This window comes from Carcharhinus amblyrhynchos, unplaced genomic scaffold (assembly GCF_965287045.1).
Source record: "Carcharhinus amblyrhynchos unplaced genomic scaffold, sCarAmb.v2.hapA scaffold_42, whole genome shotgun sequence".
Classification (NCBI taxonomy): domain Eukaryota; kingdom Metazoa; phylum Chordata; class Chondrichthyes; order Carcharhiniformes; family Carcharhinidae; genus Carcharhinus; species Carcharhinus amblyrhynchos.
Window position 1 is genome coordinate 1,862,287 of NW_027649783.1, and position 16,999 is coordinate 1,879,285.

Here is a 16,999-nt window from a genome sequence, read left to right on the forward strand (position 1 = left end):
CCATCAAATAGAAACAGTGATGGTCTTAGTTTTCATTAATGAGTAGCCCAGAGCATTTGTCTCGATTGACTGGACAGTTTATTCAGCCAACAGCGCGGGATCAGTTCCCGGTTCAGTTGAGATTGATCATGAAGGCTCCGCCTTCTCAGTCTTGCTCCTCTCCTGAGGTGTGAATCCTCTGGTTAAATCACAGCCAGTCAGCTCTCCCCATTGATGGCTCCCAGAAACAACTGGGACTGTGAACCTTGCTCGAACTTTCCCGACACTGGACAAATCATATCCCTCACACATTGTTCAAATAGAGAAGTTTATTAAAAATAACTAAGCATGAGAATCGGATCATCCCTAAAATTTCATTTCTATCCCAGATTTGGAATTTGTCATTTCAGGAACAATCGCAAACAACCAAAATCCAAAGACCGACACAGAAAAGCTCCGTGATTCGGACACACAGCCCTCTACTGGGAGGTCAGACTCTCTCCTGTTGCTCCACAAACTCACAGCACTTGCTCTGTTTTACATCAGGGTCATGTTCGGTGAATTCAAAACCGAACCGGGAGCAGAGAGGTGAACTGTCTCTCTCTTTACTTTCTCTGGATTTACATCAAATGGAAAAGTAACAACGAATCAAGAGAAAGCAGAAAGGCAGCGTTATCCTGCGGGAGAAATGTGTTCTTTGTTACGGATGTTAAAACACAAGAGGTGGTTTGGGGAGCAGCTGCTGCATGACGAGGTGGCCGAGTGGTTAAGGCGATGGATTGCTAATCCATTGTGCTCTGCACGCGTGGGTTCGAATCCCACTCTCGTCGGTGGTGTATTTGTTCTGTCTCCTTATTGCCGGAGAACTGATGATTCGCTCAGTGTTTTGAGTTTCACGGAACCAAGATGAAGTTTGGACACACAGGCTGGAGGGGTGAATGTTCCAGAACAATTCCACATTCCCATATTTCTAATCCCATGAGAAACTGGAGCTGACGATCGATTCAAGTCAGGACCCCAGTTTTGGACAGGAGTTTGCCACCAGGTAAACATGTGGTTTCACAAGATCCAAAGCAGACTCCAGCTTCATTTGCGGCCCGAATGGCACATTTTGTCTTTCCAGAATCGGCAGCTCAGCCATGAAAATTAGTGCCGTATTAGCGGGATTGGCCACGCTAAATAGTCCCTCAGTGTCAGGGGGATTAGCACGGTAAATATGTGGGGTTATGAGGATACAGGCTGGGTGGGATTGTTATCGGTGCAGGACCGACGGAAGTTCCGTAATTAAAACCAATGCAAATAACGATTATTTACTCAGAGCGGGCGATGGTGGTATTGTGGTGAGTGTACCTGCCTTCTAAACTGTTGACTCGGGCTCGATTCCCGGCTATTGCATTGATAATTTATTTAGAACCTGATCGCGGCCTCTCGGACTTTAAACGGAGTGAACAAAAAACAGAGGCAGGCGCGCTGGAGTTGGTTCAGAGTAACTGAGACAGGCACATGAGTGGGTTGGAGATGGGAGGATATAGGAAATTGTTTTAAATAAGGTTCATTAGCATTGGGGCGTCCCTGGTAATGGAAAAGGATATGGGATGATAATAATGTTTTTTCTCTTTTCATTCACAGGTTTACGTCGGTCCGCCTCGTGTCCAACGAGGGGCATACACGCGATGGGTCGTACTGGGGCTGCTCTTGGTTGTTCGAGATTGGCCTAGTGCTTCATGTCGTTAGTGTGTGCCTAAACTGGACCAGATACTGGGCAAGACGACAGCTCAGTGACTATCACTGATTGCTGTGCAGACACATGGATTTGGGCCGGTGTCTGTGGGAGTTTCCACATTCTCCCCGTGCTTGAGTGGGTTTTCTCCGGGTGCTCCGGTTTCCTCCCAGACCCCAAAGATGTGCTGTTAGGCTGATTGGAGGTAATAAATTCTCCCTAAGTTAGTTTCCCTCAATGTGGATGGCCATAAAAACAATAGATAAGGGTCATGGGTAGAGGGGGGAACTGGTAGTATTAAAATGGCGGCGCGGGCTCGTTGGGCCGAAGGGCCTGTTTCCGGGGCTGTTTTTGTTCTTAAAATAAGGGTAGCTGTCGTGTTGTGAGCGATGGTGGTATAGTGGTGAGTATAGCTGCCTTCCAAGCAGTTGACCCGGATTCGATTCCCAGCCGTCGCATTGATAATTTACTTACAACTTTATCCACTTCCTCCTGTGTTTTCAACCGAATGGACAAAACCAGGGCGAGCGCAACAGTTTACGATAATGAAACACAATAGAGATTTGTCTTTTTCTTTTTATTCGGAACTAATTTGTTTGTAATGAAAAATGACTGAGATACAAAAACAAGTCTCTGACCCAGTAAGTGAGTTCTCCGTCAGAGACAAAGATACAAAAGTAGAGGAACAACTTTCAGCTCACACACTGAGCTTTGTACAATAACGGTGCCTGATGAAGTTAGTATGAACGCTACTGAGGTGATTATATTAGCAGAATCACCCGTGGAGCTGCGATGGCCGAGTGGTTAAGGCGTTGGATTAGAAATCCAATGGGGTTTCCCCACGCAGGTTCGAGTCCTGCTCGCAGCGATTATCACTGAAAGTGTTTGATTCCGGCAGCCCCAGAGCCGGAACTCCTACTCCATTTTTTGGTGCCAAGTATGTGGATCACCATCATGCTTTCAGCTCCATGGCTCCGGGCCGAGTACAGGAAGGTGAGCTTGAAGAGGACACCTGGGTGCCCTCGGGCTGGCATGGACAAGATAAGCCGAATGATTCAGTGCTGTTCCCTTTCTCTGGTTCCAGGAGGGAAATCAGAATGTGAGCAGATTGAAAAACAACAGCATCAGGAGCGCAAGGACAAAACAAGGTCTCATTTCAGGGGAAGATTCTTATGGAATGACACACAGAACATAAGAAATAAATTTCATCAGAACACACTGAATGATCATTTCAAAATGCTGCTTGGATGATATGACATCGTGTTCATTCAAACACATTGCTGCAAGCTGGTCATTATTGGGCGTTAGGAACTCCTGGTTATAGCAGATTGGGAATGGAAGGAGCAGCTTCACATCTGCACATTGACAGGTCAAACTGTGTCTCAGATTGACAGCTCCCAGGACAGGTTTTCCTCTCCTCTCGCTCTGTGCTGTGGATTCTCGGGGATGAGTTGGAGTTTCCCAGCTCAGTAACTGTGAAAGCCTCTGAGGCCGGCGATGCTCACAGTGTCTGTTCCCCAGATTCAGGGGGCTGCAGCCAATCAGAGCTGTGCCTGGGTTAACCCAGAACTGGTTGAAACGATGATATTGTTCACAAGCTGAATTCTATTTAATCAGATGTAGATACAGATTGTGTGCACTCAGTCACTAAACAACAAGATCCCACCTTCATATAGAGTTGATGAGAGGGGATGGAGGGATAGAGTGAGTTAGAGCAGTGAGACACAGACCGCCAGACAATGCCCCAGTGACAGAAATCCTTGTAAATTCCGGCTTTATCCAGAGAGATTCTCTTGGAGAAACAGAAGCTGCAGTCTCAGCTCTCAGAAGAACATAAGAACTAGGAGCAGGAATAGGGTCCCCCTTCAAAACTATCATGGCTGATCTTTTTGTGGTCTCAGTTCCATTTACCCACCCGCTCACCCTTAATTCCGTTTTTGTTCAAAAATTTATCTATTCTTGCCTTAAAAACATTTAGTGAGGTAGCCTCAACTGCTTCACTGGATACAGAATTCCTCAGATTCACAACCCTTTGTGTAAAGAAGTTCCTCCTCAGCTCAGTCCTAAATCCACTTCCCCTTATTTTGAGGCTACCCTGCACCACCTCCCCCCTCCTTCACCGCCCCCACCCGCCCAGTTCTAGTTTCACCCGCCAATGGAAACAACTTCCCTGCTTCTATCTTATGTATTCCCTTCATAATTTTATATGGTTCGATAAGATTTCCCCTCATTCTTCTGAACTCCATTGAGTATACCGCCAGTCTATTCAGTTTCTCCTCATACGCCAACACTCTCATCTATGGAATCAACCTTGTGAGTCCCCTCTGCACTCCCTCCAGTGCAAGTATATCCTTTCTCAAGTACACGTTACCCCACAGCACCTGCAAACCAACTCCTTGAGATTCCTGCACAAGGACACCCAGGTCCCTTTGCAGAGCAGCATGCTGCAATGTTTTCCTATTTAAATAATAGTCCATTTTGCTGTTATTCCTACCAAAATGGATGATATCAGATTTACCAACATCGTACTCCATGTGCCAGACCCTTGCCCACTCACTTAGATTATCTATATCTCTTTGCAGACTTTCAGCATCCTCTGCACACTTTGCTCTTCCACCCATCTTAGTGTCATCTGTGAATTTTGACACATTCACAGTACTCCGACTCATATTGTAGCAGAGACACATTATTAATCCCACACTCAGAAACAATGCTGCATTTTGACAGAAGAGATGGGGAGAGGCAAGAAAAAAAAATGGTCCAGTTCTAAACAGTGTGCAAGCTCAGAGGGGCCTGAGGTTCAGCGAGATTTTTGAGAGTGAGATGACATTTTGAACATGTCGTTCGGAAAGCGGATTGGATCCTTGGCTTCATAAGTGGAGGCGATGTTTATGCATAGAATCTCTGCATTGGAAAAGGAAGCCATTTGGCCCATCGAGTCTGCAATAACTTTCTGAAAGAACATCTTTGGTACAATTTTACCTGGCTAATCCCCAGAACCTATACATCCTGGGACACTGAGGGACAATTTAACATGGCCAGTGCACCTAACCAGCATGCGATTGGAATGTGGGAGGAAACTGGAGCACCCAGAGGAAACACATGTAGGCACAAGGAGAACGGGCAAACTCCACACACCCAAGGCCCGAATCAAACACGGGCACCAGTGCTAACCACTGTGCCGCTTTGCCACCCTATTTGATAAAAATATGCTTCATTGTTTTATATTTTGTTTTGCCTTAATTGCTCGTGGCTGGATTCAGGGACAGATCTTGAGGATTTGAGGTAAGATGTGGAGGCACGCGATCGCTGACAGACTTTCCGACTGAAATCTTGTATTTAAAGAAACCGTTATCTTGAAATCTAACTTTGGGACTCAGCAGGGGAATTGGGTGTGTTCTTTGATTGAAAAATCGTTTCATTTTATACAAGAGAGACTCGGAGATCTCATGATCAGAACAGACACACAAACACAGTTGGATTAGTCTGACCCGCCCGCTCCTTTCATACACTCTCTCTTCCACAATATTCACATCTACACATTCACAGCACAAAACTTTCACCAAATGGAAGGTCCGAGGACGGAAATTGTCCTTCTCCCGGCCTTTGCTCCGGATTCCAGGGGGTTAGTTAGAGTTTTTCAGCTCAGTAACTGTTAAACACTCCGAGGGCCTCTCCCCGCAGATTGTCTTTCAATTCATTCATGGAATGTGGGTGTCTCTGTCTGGGTCAGCATTTATTACCCATCCCTAATTACCCTTGGGAAGGTTGTGGTGAGCTGCCTTTTTGAACTGCTGAAGTATATGTGATGTAGGATCACACCTGTTAACCAGATTCTGTGGCAATTGGACAGTGAGCCACAGATGCTGCATCCAGGGGCTGTTGGTCAGATTCCGTGGCAAGACCCAATCATGTCTGTCCACCACCGCATCCCCCCCCCCCCCACCTTCCCCCCAACCGCCCTCCAATTATTATAGTGATTGCAAATATCATTGTGTTTCTTTAGGGTCAATATACAAAGTATTTGTCCTCAGAATCTCTAAATTCTCCAAAACCAACATGCTTAGCAAATCAAAAACATAAAGTAACTTGGGAGTCCTTGTTCAAGATTCTCTTAAGGTTAACGAGCAAATTCAGTCGGCAGTTAGGAAGGCAAATACAATGTTAGCATTCATGTCGAGAGGGCTCGAACACAAGAGCGGGGATGTACTTCTGAGGCTGGATAAGGGTCTGGTCAGACCCCACCTGCAGTTTGTTTGAAGTTTTTGGCCACATATCTAAGGAAGGATCTGCTGGCATTGAAAAGGATGCAGAGGAGGTTCACGAGAATGATCCCTGGAATAAAGAAACTGTCGTATGAGGAACGGTTGAGGACTCTGTGTCTGCACTAGTTGGAGTTTAGAAGCATGGGGAGGGGGGTGGGTTGGAGTGGGAGATCTTATTGAAACGTACAGGATACTGCGAGGCCTGGATAGAGTAGACACGGAGAGGATGTTTCCACTAGTAGGAGATACCAGAACCAGAGAGGGCACAACCTCAGGCTAAAGGGACGATACTTTCAAACAGGGATGAGGAGGAATTTTTTCAGCCAGAGAGTTGTTCATCTGTGGAACTGTTTGCCACTGAAGGCTGTGGAGGCCAGGTCACTGAGTGTCATTAAGACAGAGACAGATCAGTTTTTGATTAATAAAGAGATCAGGGTTAATGAGAAAAGGAGAATGGGGATGAGAAAACTATCAGCATGATTGAATGGCGGAGCAGACTCAATGGACCGAGTGGGATAATTCTGATCCTGCGTCTTATGGTCTTATGGTGATTCACTCAACTTTTCCAAATCACTCTGTCGGATATGGTGTAAGGTGGCACTGAGAGAATGGGATGGAGAGAGAATGCGGTGACTGCAGTTTGACTCTGATTCTTCAAACCAGTTAGTGCCCCCTTGTAGAAAGTGAATGTGTCTGAGAACAGGAGAAAAGCAGGTCGTGAGACAGGGATTTATTTTCTATAAAAAGTAAAACAAACTTCGAACCTGTCAGTGTCTGTCTGAGAACTGGAGGGGAGGGGAGGGGGTCTGCTCAAATAAAATTCACATCAATATTCTCATCATCCAAGTGTGTCTGACGGAAAATCTAGTTTAAAATTGCTGTCCGTGGAAACTTTGTTCATATTTTTTCTAAAAGTTCTCAAAACTAATCAATGAATTCTCAGTCAGAAACAGTGGTAAAGAGGAAGCTGAACCTCTCCAGACAAGCCAAGTTCAGTTTACAAACTGCGTTATGGACACATCACGTGTCTGGTGAAATCAGCAACTAAGTTAGTTCCGCAATTATAACGAATGAAAATAACGACTCTTTAAACCAAGCGAGTGTTGGTGATATCGCGGTGGGCAGAACTGCCTTTCAAGCAGCTGGCACGGGTTCAATTCCCGGCGTCGCAATGGGAATTTATTGAGAAACTTATCCTCCTGTGTCTCGAAACAAATGGACATAAAGTTCAAACGCAACATTTGATGGTAATGAAATGAAAATAAATGTTTTATATATTTCCCCTAAAATTCGGAATCTATTTGCTTTTAATGAACATTTTTTCGAAACACAGAAACAAGTCTCTGAACTAATAAATGAGTTCTCATTCAGAGAGAAAGATACAAAATAAAAGATGAACAAATTCAGCTCACACGCTGCTCTCTGCATCATTGCTGTGTCTGATAAAGTTAGTAGAAATGTTTCTGAGCGGGAGTGAATAAGTAGCTGCGATGGCCGAGTGGTTAAGTCGTTGGACTCGAAACCCCATGGGGTTTTCACCACGCCGGTTCGAATCCTGCTCGCAGTGAGTCTGGTATGAAATGTTTAAAAGTTACAATTTGTTTACAGGGACAACCGCTAAAAAAAATGTAAATTTCTGAGTTCCTCTTTTCAAGAAGTGGATTTGTTCTGTGGGCCGGGATGTACTCAGCTGGCGAACTGGGCCGAGTGTGCTGGAAATTCCATGAGAAAGATCATGACGAGAGAAGAAAGAGAAATAAAGCAGCATCAGGGGAACAAGTACATAAACGAGGTCTCAGATCAGAGGAAGATTCTTATGTAATTACTCACAGAACATAAAGATCATATTTCACCAGAATACAGTGAATGAATGAGAACTTCAAAATGCTGCTTCGATGATTGTGTTCATTCAAACACATTGCAAAAGCTGCTCATTACTGGGCGTAAGATATTCCTGGTTGTAACAGCTTGAGAAAGGAGATTTCAGGTGGGAAAATAGGGAGGGACAATCGTTTTGGAAAACTAGGAAACAAGGACTATATAGAATCATAAGAAATCAGTGAAAATTTCCTGTTTAGAATCGTGTTAACAATCTTGGTGCTATATTTCATTTCTTCCTGAAATCACACACAATTTTTGGCTTCAACTACTTCCTGTGGCAGTGAATTCCACACATTCTGGAGGACGCTTAGTTCTGGAGTCCCCCATCATCGGGAACATTCTTTCTGAATCTACCTTGTCTAATCCTGACAAAATTTTATCAGTTTCCATGAGATCCCCTCTCACTCTTCTAAACTCCAATGAACACATTTCTAGTCGAGTGGCCGTTCTAGGAGATTCTATAATTAGGGCATTGATAACATCCTTTGTATCGAGAGTCCCACACAGTATGTTGCCTGCTCGGTGCCATGGTGAGGGACATCTCTGATTGGCTTGAAAGGATATTGAAGTAGGAGTGGGGGCGGGATCCAGTTGTTGTGATCCATATTGTGATAAGCAACCTTATCTCTGTGAAATCGATTCTAAACATGAAATGTTCACTGATTTCTCATGATTATTTAGAGTCCTTTTTGAGTAACGGTGGAAGACCGGGTAAAAGGACCTGTTTGGGGTTCATCAGCAACGAGGAAATACATTAAAGAACAGGTCCTCAGGGGTTACAATCTCTGGATTATTACCCGAGCCACATACAAATTGGCATTGGGGTGATTGACATAATGTAACGTTCACTAGACTGAAGTCTGGAGCTGGGAGTGAAGTTACGAGGAGTGATTAGAAAAATGAGGGCCTTTTTCTCTGGGGTTTAATTACATTTTTCAGGATGTGATGGTGGGGGTAAAGAGAGCCGAATGATTTCTGCTGGCGGAGGCTGGGGGAACCCTGAGACCTGGTTTCGGGGGGAGGATGGGTAGAGAGAAAGAGGGACAGAGTTTAACTCCCAGGAGAGAAGCTGAGTAACACTTGAGGCCCCTCCTAGTTTTGGAATCTTGCCCTCACCCAAAAGGGAATCAGTGAATTGTTAACCCGGGATCGATATCTTCTTGTTAACAGTGGTTATTAAGGGTGACGGGGTAAAGGGGTGAAGGTGGAGATTGGAAACAAAGCCGCCTTCACCTTCCCGAATAACAGGGCAGGCTCGAGGGACTGAATGGACTCGTCCTACTCCCACACCCTGTGAGCAGATATCTCAGAGCATTTTAGTGATTGCAGAAGGTTACAGAGATAGGGAGGGTTGTAGTGGCTGGTGGTGGTAGGAGAGGGAAAATAGTTGTAATTGCTGGAGGAGGTTACAGGGAGAGGGAGGGGTGTAGGAGCCGGAGGTAATTATAGAGATAAGTAGGGTTGTAGTGAGTGGAAGGCTTTACAGAGATAGGGAGATCCGTAGATGCTGGAGGAGGCTACACAGATAGGGAGGGGCATAGGAACCGGGGGTGGTTACAGATACAGGGTGGGATGTTGGGGACTGAAGGAAATTTCCGTAATAGGAAGGGTGTAGGAGCTGGAGGAGGTTCCCCAGATAGGGAGGGTGAAGAATGTGGAGGAGGTTACACAGATCGTGAGAGCTGTCGGCAGCTGGAGGAACTAAAAAAAGTGAATTGCTCTAACCCGGTGTGGCACTGAGCCCCACACACACAGCACAAGATGATTCCAATTTCTGTGCTGATTGGCCTGACTCCAGAGAGTTTGCAACACCACCATTGCTGAGACTGGGGAACTGCTGCTTGACAGGAAGGTGGCCATTCGGCCCATTGAGTGTGCACTGATCCTCTGATTTACCCACACAACCTCACATATTTACCCTGTTAATCCTCCTAATTTAAACATACTGGGGGACATTCGGGGAAATTTAGCATGGTAAGTCCATTTCCCCTATCAATGGAGTGTGGAGGCAACCAGAGCACCCGGAGGAAAGCCAAGTGGGCACAGAGAAAATGTGGAAAATACACACAGTCACTGAAGGCCAGAATTGAACCCGGCCCTTTTACTTTTCATTGCCTCTCTATAATCTTCCTACCTGAATGAATCACCTCACAATTCTCAGCTTTGAATTTCAGCTGTAACTTGTCCACTCATTCCGTCAACTTGTCTCTGTCCTTTTTGCAGTTTTACACTATCCTCCTCAGAGTTCACAATGCTTCCAACTTTCACATCATCCACAAATTCTGAAATTGTGCCCTGCACACCATGACCTGGGTCACTAATATATCCTGGTGCATGTTCACAGTATCTGCAGCTTGTGTGCAGATCAATGTGATTTACTGCAGTTTGAGGGTGAAAACAGAAAAGCGGAGCCAATGGAAATGTTTGCATATTCCATGGAAATGTTGCAGAATTGTTGTCAAGTAGTTTTGTTATCATCGTTATCTTCCACATTGTTGTTTAACTCCAGCACGAGTGTGAGGGAGCTTCAGTCTGGCCACACAATTCCACTGCAAAACACCAAGAATGCAATGGACGGAAAAGACACGCACAAAAGCAGCAAAAGAGACTGTTTGTAAATGAGTGACGACAGACAAAGGTTCCGAGAAACCGGCAGGACCCGGAATTGATCACTCACATGTTAAATTAGTTTTCTGTTGTAAACATATTCTTGTAAGCATATTTCCTGCTGTACAGCTGTCCTGCTTTGAACTATTGCTCAAAGATGTTCACTGTTGTTGTGTAAAGTGTTTCACTGTTTGTAAATATATTTCATGCTGTGCTCTATGATATAGAGGGTTACAGCATGGAAACAGGCCCTTCGGCCCAAAGTGTTCATGCTGCCAATTGTCTTTTTCCCTCGGAGTTATTTCCAATTATCCGTGTTTTGCCAATATCTCTCCAGACCAATCTTACCCAGGGAACTGTCTCAAATGTTGGTGAGTGTTTTTTTTTCTTTCTGCTGTTGTGAAATATGCTGCCCTGTTGTTGTGTTTCTGGCTCTGGAAATATTTTTTCTTCTTTTCTGTTCACATATCGCCTTCCCTTGCAAACGTGTTCCCTGTTGTGTAAAAAAGATTCTCCGTGAGGACTTTTCTTGTCTGTAAATTGTTGCATGTTGTGTTAAGATGTTCCCTCTTCTTGTGTAAGGCTCTGGTTGCAGAAAAAGCCATTTACTACAGATCGAGGTTTTTCGGGGAAAAAGGAAGCCAAATAACAGTTTGTGTTCTCCACGGAAAAGTCACGACTGCTTCACAGTTACCATTAAGGTGTTTTATTATCACTGTGAACAGGAATAGCAGAGGATGGTTTCGATCCATCGACCTCTGGGTTATGGGCCCAGCACGCTTCCGCTGCGCCACTCTGCTACGATGAAAGTTCCACTCTGCTGCCCATCAATGTCGTCAGACAAATGGTCACTCCTCTATCGTTGAATAGGAACACCAGTGTGAGGAGGCATCACTGCATCACACCGAGAATACAATAGACAGAGAAAAACACACAATAGCAGCATGAGAGACTGCTTGGACACATGGAACGACGGACAGAGTGTTGGGAAACCGGCAAGACACGGAACTGGAGAATCCATCACTATTTTAAAAGGAATTTTCTGTTGCATTACATGTTTGTAAATATATTTCCTGCTGTGTAACTGTGCTCTCTGTTGTTGAGAAATGTTTTCTGCTGTTGTGTAAAATGCCTCCCTGATGCTGTGAATGTGTTTCCGGCTGTGTAAATATGATCCATCTTGTATCAATATTTTTATAATATTCTGTTAATAAATGCCCTGCCCTGTAAACGTGTTCCCTGTTGTGTCAAAATATTCCCCGTGAAGATGTTTTCTGTTCAGCTAATGACTCGTGGTGTGCCACAGGGGTCAGTGCTGGGTCCATTGTTATTTGTCATCTAGATCAATGATCTGGATGATAATGAGGTAAATTGGATCAATAAATTTCCTGATGATACAAAGATTGGAGGAGCAGTGGACAATGAGGAACATTTTCAAAGCTTGCAGAGGGATTTTGACCAGCCAGAAAAATGGGCTGAAAAATGGCAGATGGAGTTTAATGCAGACAGGTGTGAGGTACTGCACTTTGGAAGGACAAACCAAGGTAGAACGTACAAGGTTAATGGCAGGACACTGAAGAGTGTAAATAGAACAGAAGGACCTGGGAATACAGATACATAATTCCCTAAAAGTGGCGTCACAGGTCGATAGCGTCGTAAAGAGTACTTTTGAACATTGGCCTTTATAAATCAAAGTATTGAGTCCAAGAGTTGGAATGTTATGGTGAAGTTGTACAAGGCATTGCTGAGGCCGAATTTAGAGAATTGTGTGCAGTTTTAGAAAATACAACAGCGCAGTACAGGCCCTTCGGCTTTCGATGTTGCTCCAACCAGTGGAACCAATCTAATGACCCTCTAACCTAAACTATTCCAATGTTATCCATATGCCTATCCACTGACCATTTGAACGCCCTTTTGGTCACCTAATTACAGGAAGGATATTAATAAGGTTGAGAGAGTGCAGAGAAGGTTTACAAGGATGTTGCCGGGACTTGAGAAACAGAATACAGAGAAAGGTTGAATAGGTTCGGACTTGATTCCCTGGAAGGGAGAAAAATGAGGGGAGATTTGATAGAGGTGTATAAAATCATGATGGGTATAGATGGAGTGAATGCAAGCACACTTTTCCAACTGAGGCTCGGGGAGAAACAAAAATAGAGGACATGGGTTAAGGGTGAAGGAGGAAAAGTTAAAAGGAAATAATAGGTGGGGCTTCTTCACACAGAGAGTGGTGGGAGTGTGGAATGAGCTGCCGGATGAAGTGGTAAATGCGGGCTCATTTTTAACATTGAAGAAAAGCTTGGACAGGTACATGGATGAGAGGGGTGTGGAAGGATATGGTTCAGGTACAGGTAAGTGGGACTCGGTAGAAAAATGGTTCGGCGCAGCCAGGGAAGGCCAAAAGGCCTGTTTCTGTGCTGTAATGTTCTATAGGATAGGGAATAAATGCTGTAGCTGCGGCGCAAAGAATGACATGTTGGACTTCTCATCGTTGTTTGGTGAGATATTCAAAGATTGTGGTCAGGAACTCATCAGAGTCGGCTTTTTAGGTCAGGAACTGGTGTATCGATGCTTTTAGAGAAGTGAAACGGCCGCCGCGAAATTCATAGAATCCCCACAGTACAGAAGAAGAACATTCGGCCCATCGAGCCTGCACTAACAGCAGTCCGACCCAGGCCGCATCCCCAGAACCTCATGTATTGAGTCCACCCTCAATAACGAGGCGGAAAAGACGCATTCCCGACGAGGATGGGATTCGAACCCACACGTCCAGAGCACAATGGATTAGCAATCCATCACCTGAACCACTCGGCCACCTCGTCACACAATGGCGGCCTTTCTAATCACCTCTTGAACAAAGAACACATTTCTCCTGTAGGATAATGTTGTGTTTCTACTTCCTCGTTAATTTTGGTTCGCTGTGACTCTTCCATTCGATTTAAATCCCGAGAAGGTAAAGAGGGAGACAATTCCCTGTTTGAGTTTTGAATTCACCAAACATAACACAGACGTAAAAATAAGCAAGCAGTGTGAGCTTGTGGCGCAACGGTAGCGCGTCTGACTCCAGATCAGAAGGCTGCGTGTTCAAATCACGTCAGGCTCAAAGAACAGTTGCCCCTCGGTGTTTGGATTTTGTATCTGGATAAAGTTGATTGTTCCCGAAACAACAAATCTCCAAACATTGATAGATGCAATATTTTAACATCCTTTATGTATTTGCTCAATCTACGCCTGTACCTCGGGCAAGTAAAAGACAATATAATGAAAGAAATGAATCTCAGCTGTAAAGCACTTTGAAACTTCCAGCCGTTTGAAAAAAAAAACACATTGCGAGACAAGCTATAAGCAAAATACTGCCGATGCCGGAATCTGGAACAACAAATGAAAATGCTGGAAAAACTCAGCAGGTCTGACATCATCTGTGGAGAGAGACCAGCTGAGATTGTCCAGAATGTTCAGACTTCAAGACACCCCGTCTTTCCTCCAAAATTAAAAAGAACATGCGGTTTGATATGTACGGCAAACGCACCTTTCTGTCTCCACCTGATTTGTGTTTTTTCTTCATGCACCCATCTCATTCTCTTTCCTGCTAATCCAAAAGTCTTAATAAGTTAGTTAAAGCCGCTGTTTGCTGCATTAAATGGTTCTCCGTATTGGGGAAAATAACTGATCTCGTCAGAACTGAGTTGTCGCTCCGGAAGTGTAAGTGGCAAGTGTACAATGTGTATTGCCGCTTCAAGTGCCCGTTCCTCGTTAGTATAGTGGTTCGTATCCCCGCTTGTCACGCGGGAGACCGGGATTCAATTCCCCGACGGGGAGTTCGTCGTATTCTTATTACTTCAAATTAAACTTGTGCTGTTCTCGAACTTTTAAAACAGAAACAAAGACTATCAAGGAATGATACTTTCAAAAATGCAAATCTTTACATTTGTACCGACACTTTTCGTGACCTGAGATCAACGTTCGTTCAATTCATCAGCATTTTGGCTCACCTTTGATGTGGCGACGCCACGTAGTCAACACGTCGACTATTACCCTGATAATAGCACAATGTCAATAAATGCTGTGATTTCATATTTTTCAGTTCTATTTTTGGATGATCCACTGACTCCCAGATCCCCGAAAATACAAAGGAAACCTCCAATGTTTTTCAATATTGGAAATCCCTTTGAGTCTGTGAGTTGTGAAGATTCATGTAGCGTGAGGAATGGAAAATTAATGCATGATTGTAAGAGCAGAAAGGTTCAGATTCGGATTGGACAAAAGTTTGGTGAAGCCACCGCTGGAGGACAGTGTGCAGTTCCAGTCAAATTACTACAGTAAGGATATGATTCCACTGGAGAGGGTGCAGTGTCCAATTACCAGTGACCAGATCGTAGACTGGGATGGAGAATTTGAGCTATGAAGAGAGATTGGATTGGATCAGGTTGTTTTATTTAGAGCAGTGAAGGCTGAGAGGAGACCTGATTGAGGTGTAGAAGAAATGGACAGGATGGATCGGAAGCTGCTGCTGCCTCACAGCACCAGGGACCCGGGTTTGATTCCCGGCTTGGGTCACTGTCTGTGTGGAGTGTCCATGTTTCCCCCCATTTGCATGGATTTTCTCTGGGTGAACAAAGAAAATTACAGCACAGAAACAGGCCCTTCGGCCCTCCAAGCCTGCATCGACCATGCTGCCCGACTGAACGAACATCCCGCCCACCGTTCCGGGCAACATATCCCTCTATTTCCATCTTATTCATGTATTTGTCAAGACGCCTCTGAGAAGTCAATGCCGTATCCCCGGCAAAGAGTTCCAGGCACCCACCACTCTCTGCCTCATACATCTCTTTTAAACCTTGCCCCTCACACCTCAAACCTTTGCCTCCGAGAAAAAGACTCTTTCACCCAGGGAAATAAAGCTTCTGACTATCCATTCTGTCCGTGCCTCTTGTAATCTTGTGGATGTCAGCAAGTCGCCCCTCAAACTCCGTCGTTCCAGTGAGAACAAATCAAGTTCCTCCACTTCTCCTCATAGCTAATGCTCTCCTTACCAGGCAACATCCTGGTAAATCTTTCCTGTACCCTCTCCAAAGCCTCCACATCCTTCTGGTAGTTTGGCGGTCAGAATTGAACACTAAATTCCAAGTGCAGCCTATGTAAGGTTTTATAAAACTGCAACATCACTTGCCAATTTTTAAACTCAGTGCCCCAGCCGATGAAGGCAAGTACGCCGTGTGCCTTCTTAACTACCTTCTCCACCTGCATTGCCACTTTCAGTGACCTGTGTACTTGTCCACTCAGATCCCTTTGGCTATCAATACGCTTGTGGGTTCTGTCATTTACTGTATATTTCCTATCTGTATTAGACCTTCCAAAATGCATTAACCCACATTTGTCCGGATTAAATACCATCGGCCATCTCTCTGCCCAAGTCGCCAACTCATCGATATTCTGCTGTATCCCCTGATGGCCCTCATCGTTATCCGCAAATCCACCATCGTTTGTGTTGTCTGCTAACTTACTAATCAAATCAGTTACATTTTCCTCCAAGTAATTTATATATTACAAACAGCAAAGGTCCCAGCACTGATCCCTGAGGAACACCACTTGCCCCAGCCCTCTATTCATCACCCGTCAAAGGGGAAAACCCCGAAAGCCTGTGGGTGCTACTGTCAAATAAACTGGCTGTACTTTAACCTGGTGTTGTGAGACTTCTTACTGTGTTTACCCCAATCCAACGCCGGCATCTCCACATCATGACTTCATCAAAACAGACAGTGAAATGGAACATTGTTCAATAAATCGCTGATGAGTTGTCAAAAAAAGTTGCCTAACTTTGAGATACTTTGAAAGGTTCAGGGGTCAGTGAACAGTGGGTGGCTCGTTGGTCTAGGGGTATGATTCTCGCTTTGGGCGTAGCGTTAGAATGCGAGAGGTCCCGGGTTCAAATCCCGGACGAGCCCTGCATCTTTTTTTCTAAAGAAAATTCTTTGCAATGAAGGTGGCGACAATGAGTGAAAGCCGAAGCAGTGTTTACCTCCCGAGAACTCCCGAGACAGATAGGTTCTTGATTAATAAGGGGATCGGGGTGAATGAGAAAAGGCAGGAGAATGGGTATGAGAAAACTATCAGCATGATTGAATGGCGGAGCAGACTCAATGGACCGAGTGGGATAATTCTGATCCTGCGTCTTATGGTCTTATGGTGATTCACTCAACTTTTCCAAATCACTCTGTCGGATATGGTGTAAGGTGGCACTGAGAGAATGGGATGGAGAGAGAATGCGGTGACTGCAGTCTGACTCTGATTCTTCAAACCAGTTAGTGCCCCCTTGTAGAAAGTGAATGTGTCTGAGAACAGGAGAAAAGCAGGTCGTGAGACAGGGATTTATTTTCTATAAAAAGTAAAACAAACTTCGAACCAGTCAGTGTCTGTCTGAGAACTGGAGGGGAGGGGAGGGGGTCTGCTCAAATAAAATTCACATCAATATTCTCATCATCCATGTGTGTCTGACGGAAAATCTAGTTTAAAATTGCTGTCCGTGGAAACTATGTTCATTTTTAAA

At 44.7% G+C, this 16,999-nt stretch overlaps 6 non-coding genes across 6 annotated transcripts; 4 read left to right on the plus strand and 2 right to left on the minus strand.

The window, feature by feature from the left end:
- Positions 1-727: 727 nt before the first annotated feature.
- On the plus strand, positions 728-809 carry trnas-gcu (transfer RNA serine (anticodon GCU)). Its single transcript has one exon. It is a non-coding gene; the product is annotated as a tRNA-Ser (tRNA).
- A 1,676-nt stretch (positions 810-2,485) lies between these two features.
- trnas-aga (transfer RNA serine (anticodon AGA)) lies at positions 2,486-2,567 on the plus strand. The gene has a single exon. It is a non-coding gene; the product is annotated as a tRNA-Ser (tRNA).
- Positions 2,568-11,180: 8,613 nt separating this feature from the next.
- trnam-cau (transfer RNA methionine (anticodon CAU)) lies at positions 11,181-11,252 on the minus strand. Its single transcript has one exon. It is a non-coding gene; the product is annotated as a tRNA-Met (tRNA).
- A 1,940-nt stretch (positions 11,253-13,192) lies between these two features.
- Positions 13,193-13,274, minus strand: trnas-gcu (transfer RNA serine (anticodon GCU)). The gene has a single exon. It is a non-coding gene; the product is annotated as a tRNA-Ser (tRNA).
- Positions 13,275-13,483: 209 nt separating this feature from the next.
- On the plus strand, positions 13,484-13,555 carry trnaw-cca (transfer RNA tryptophan (anticodon CCA)). The gene has a single exon. It is a non-coding gene; the product is annotated as a tRNA-Trp (tRNA).
- Positions 13,556-16,312: 2,757 nt separating this feature from the next.
- Positions 16,313-16,397, plus strand: trnap-ugg (transfer RNA proline (anticodon UGG)). Its single transcript is given in 2 exon segments — positions 16,313-16,348; positions 16,362-16,397. It is a non-coding gene; the product is annotated as a tRNA-Pro (tRNA).
- Positions 16,398-16,999: the final 602 nt, after the last annotated feature.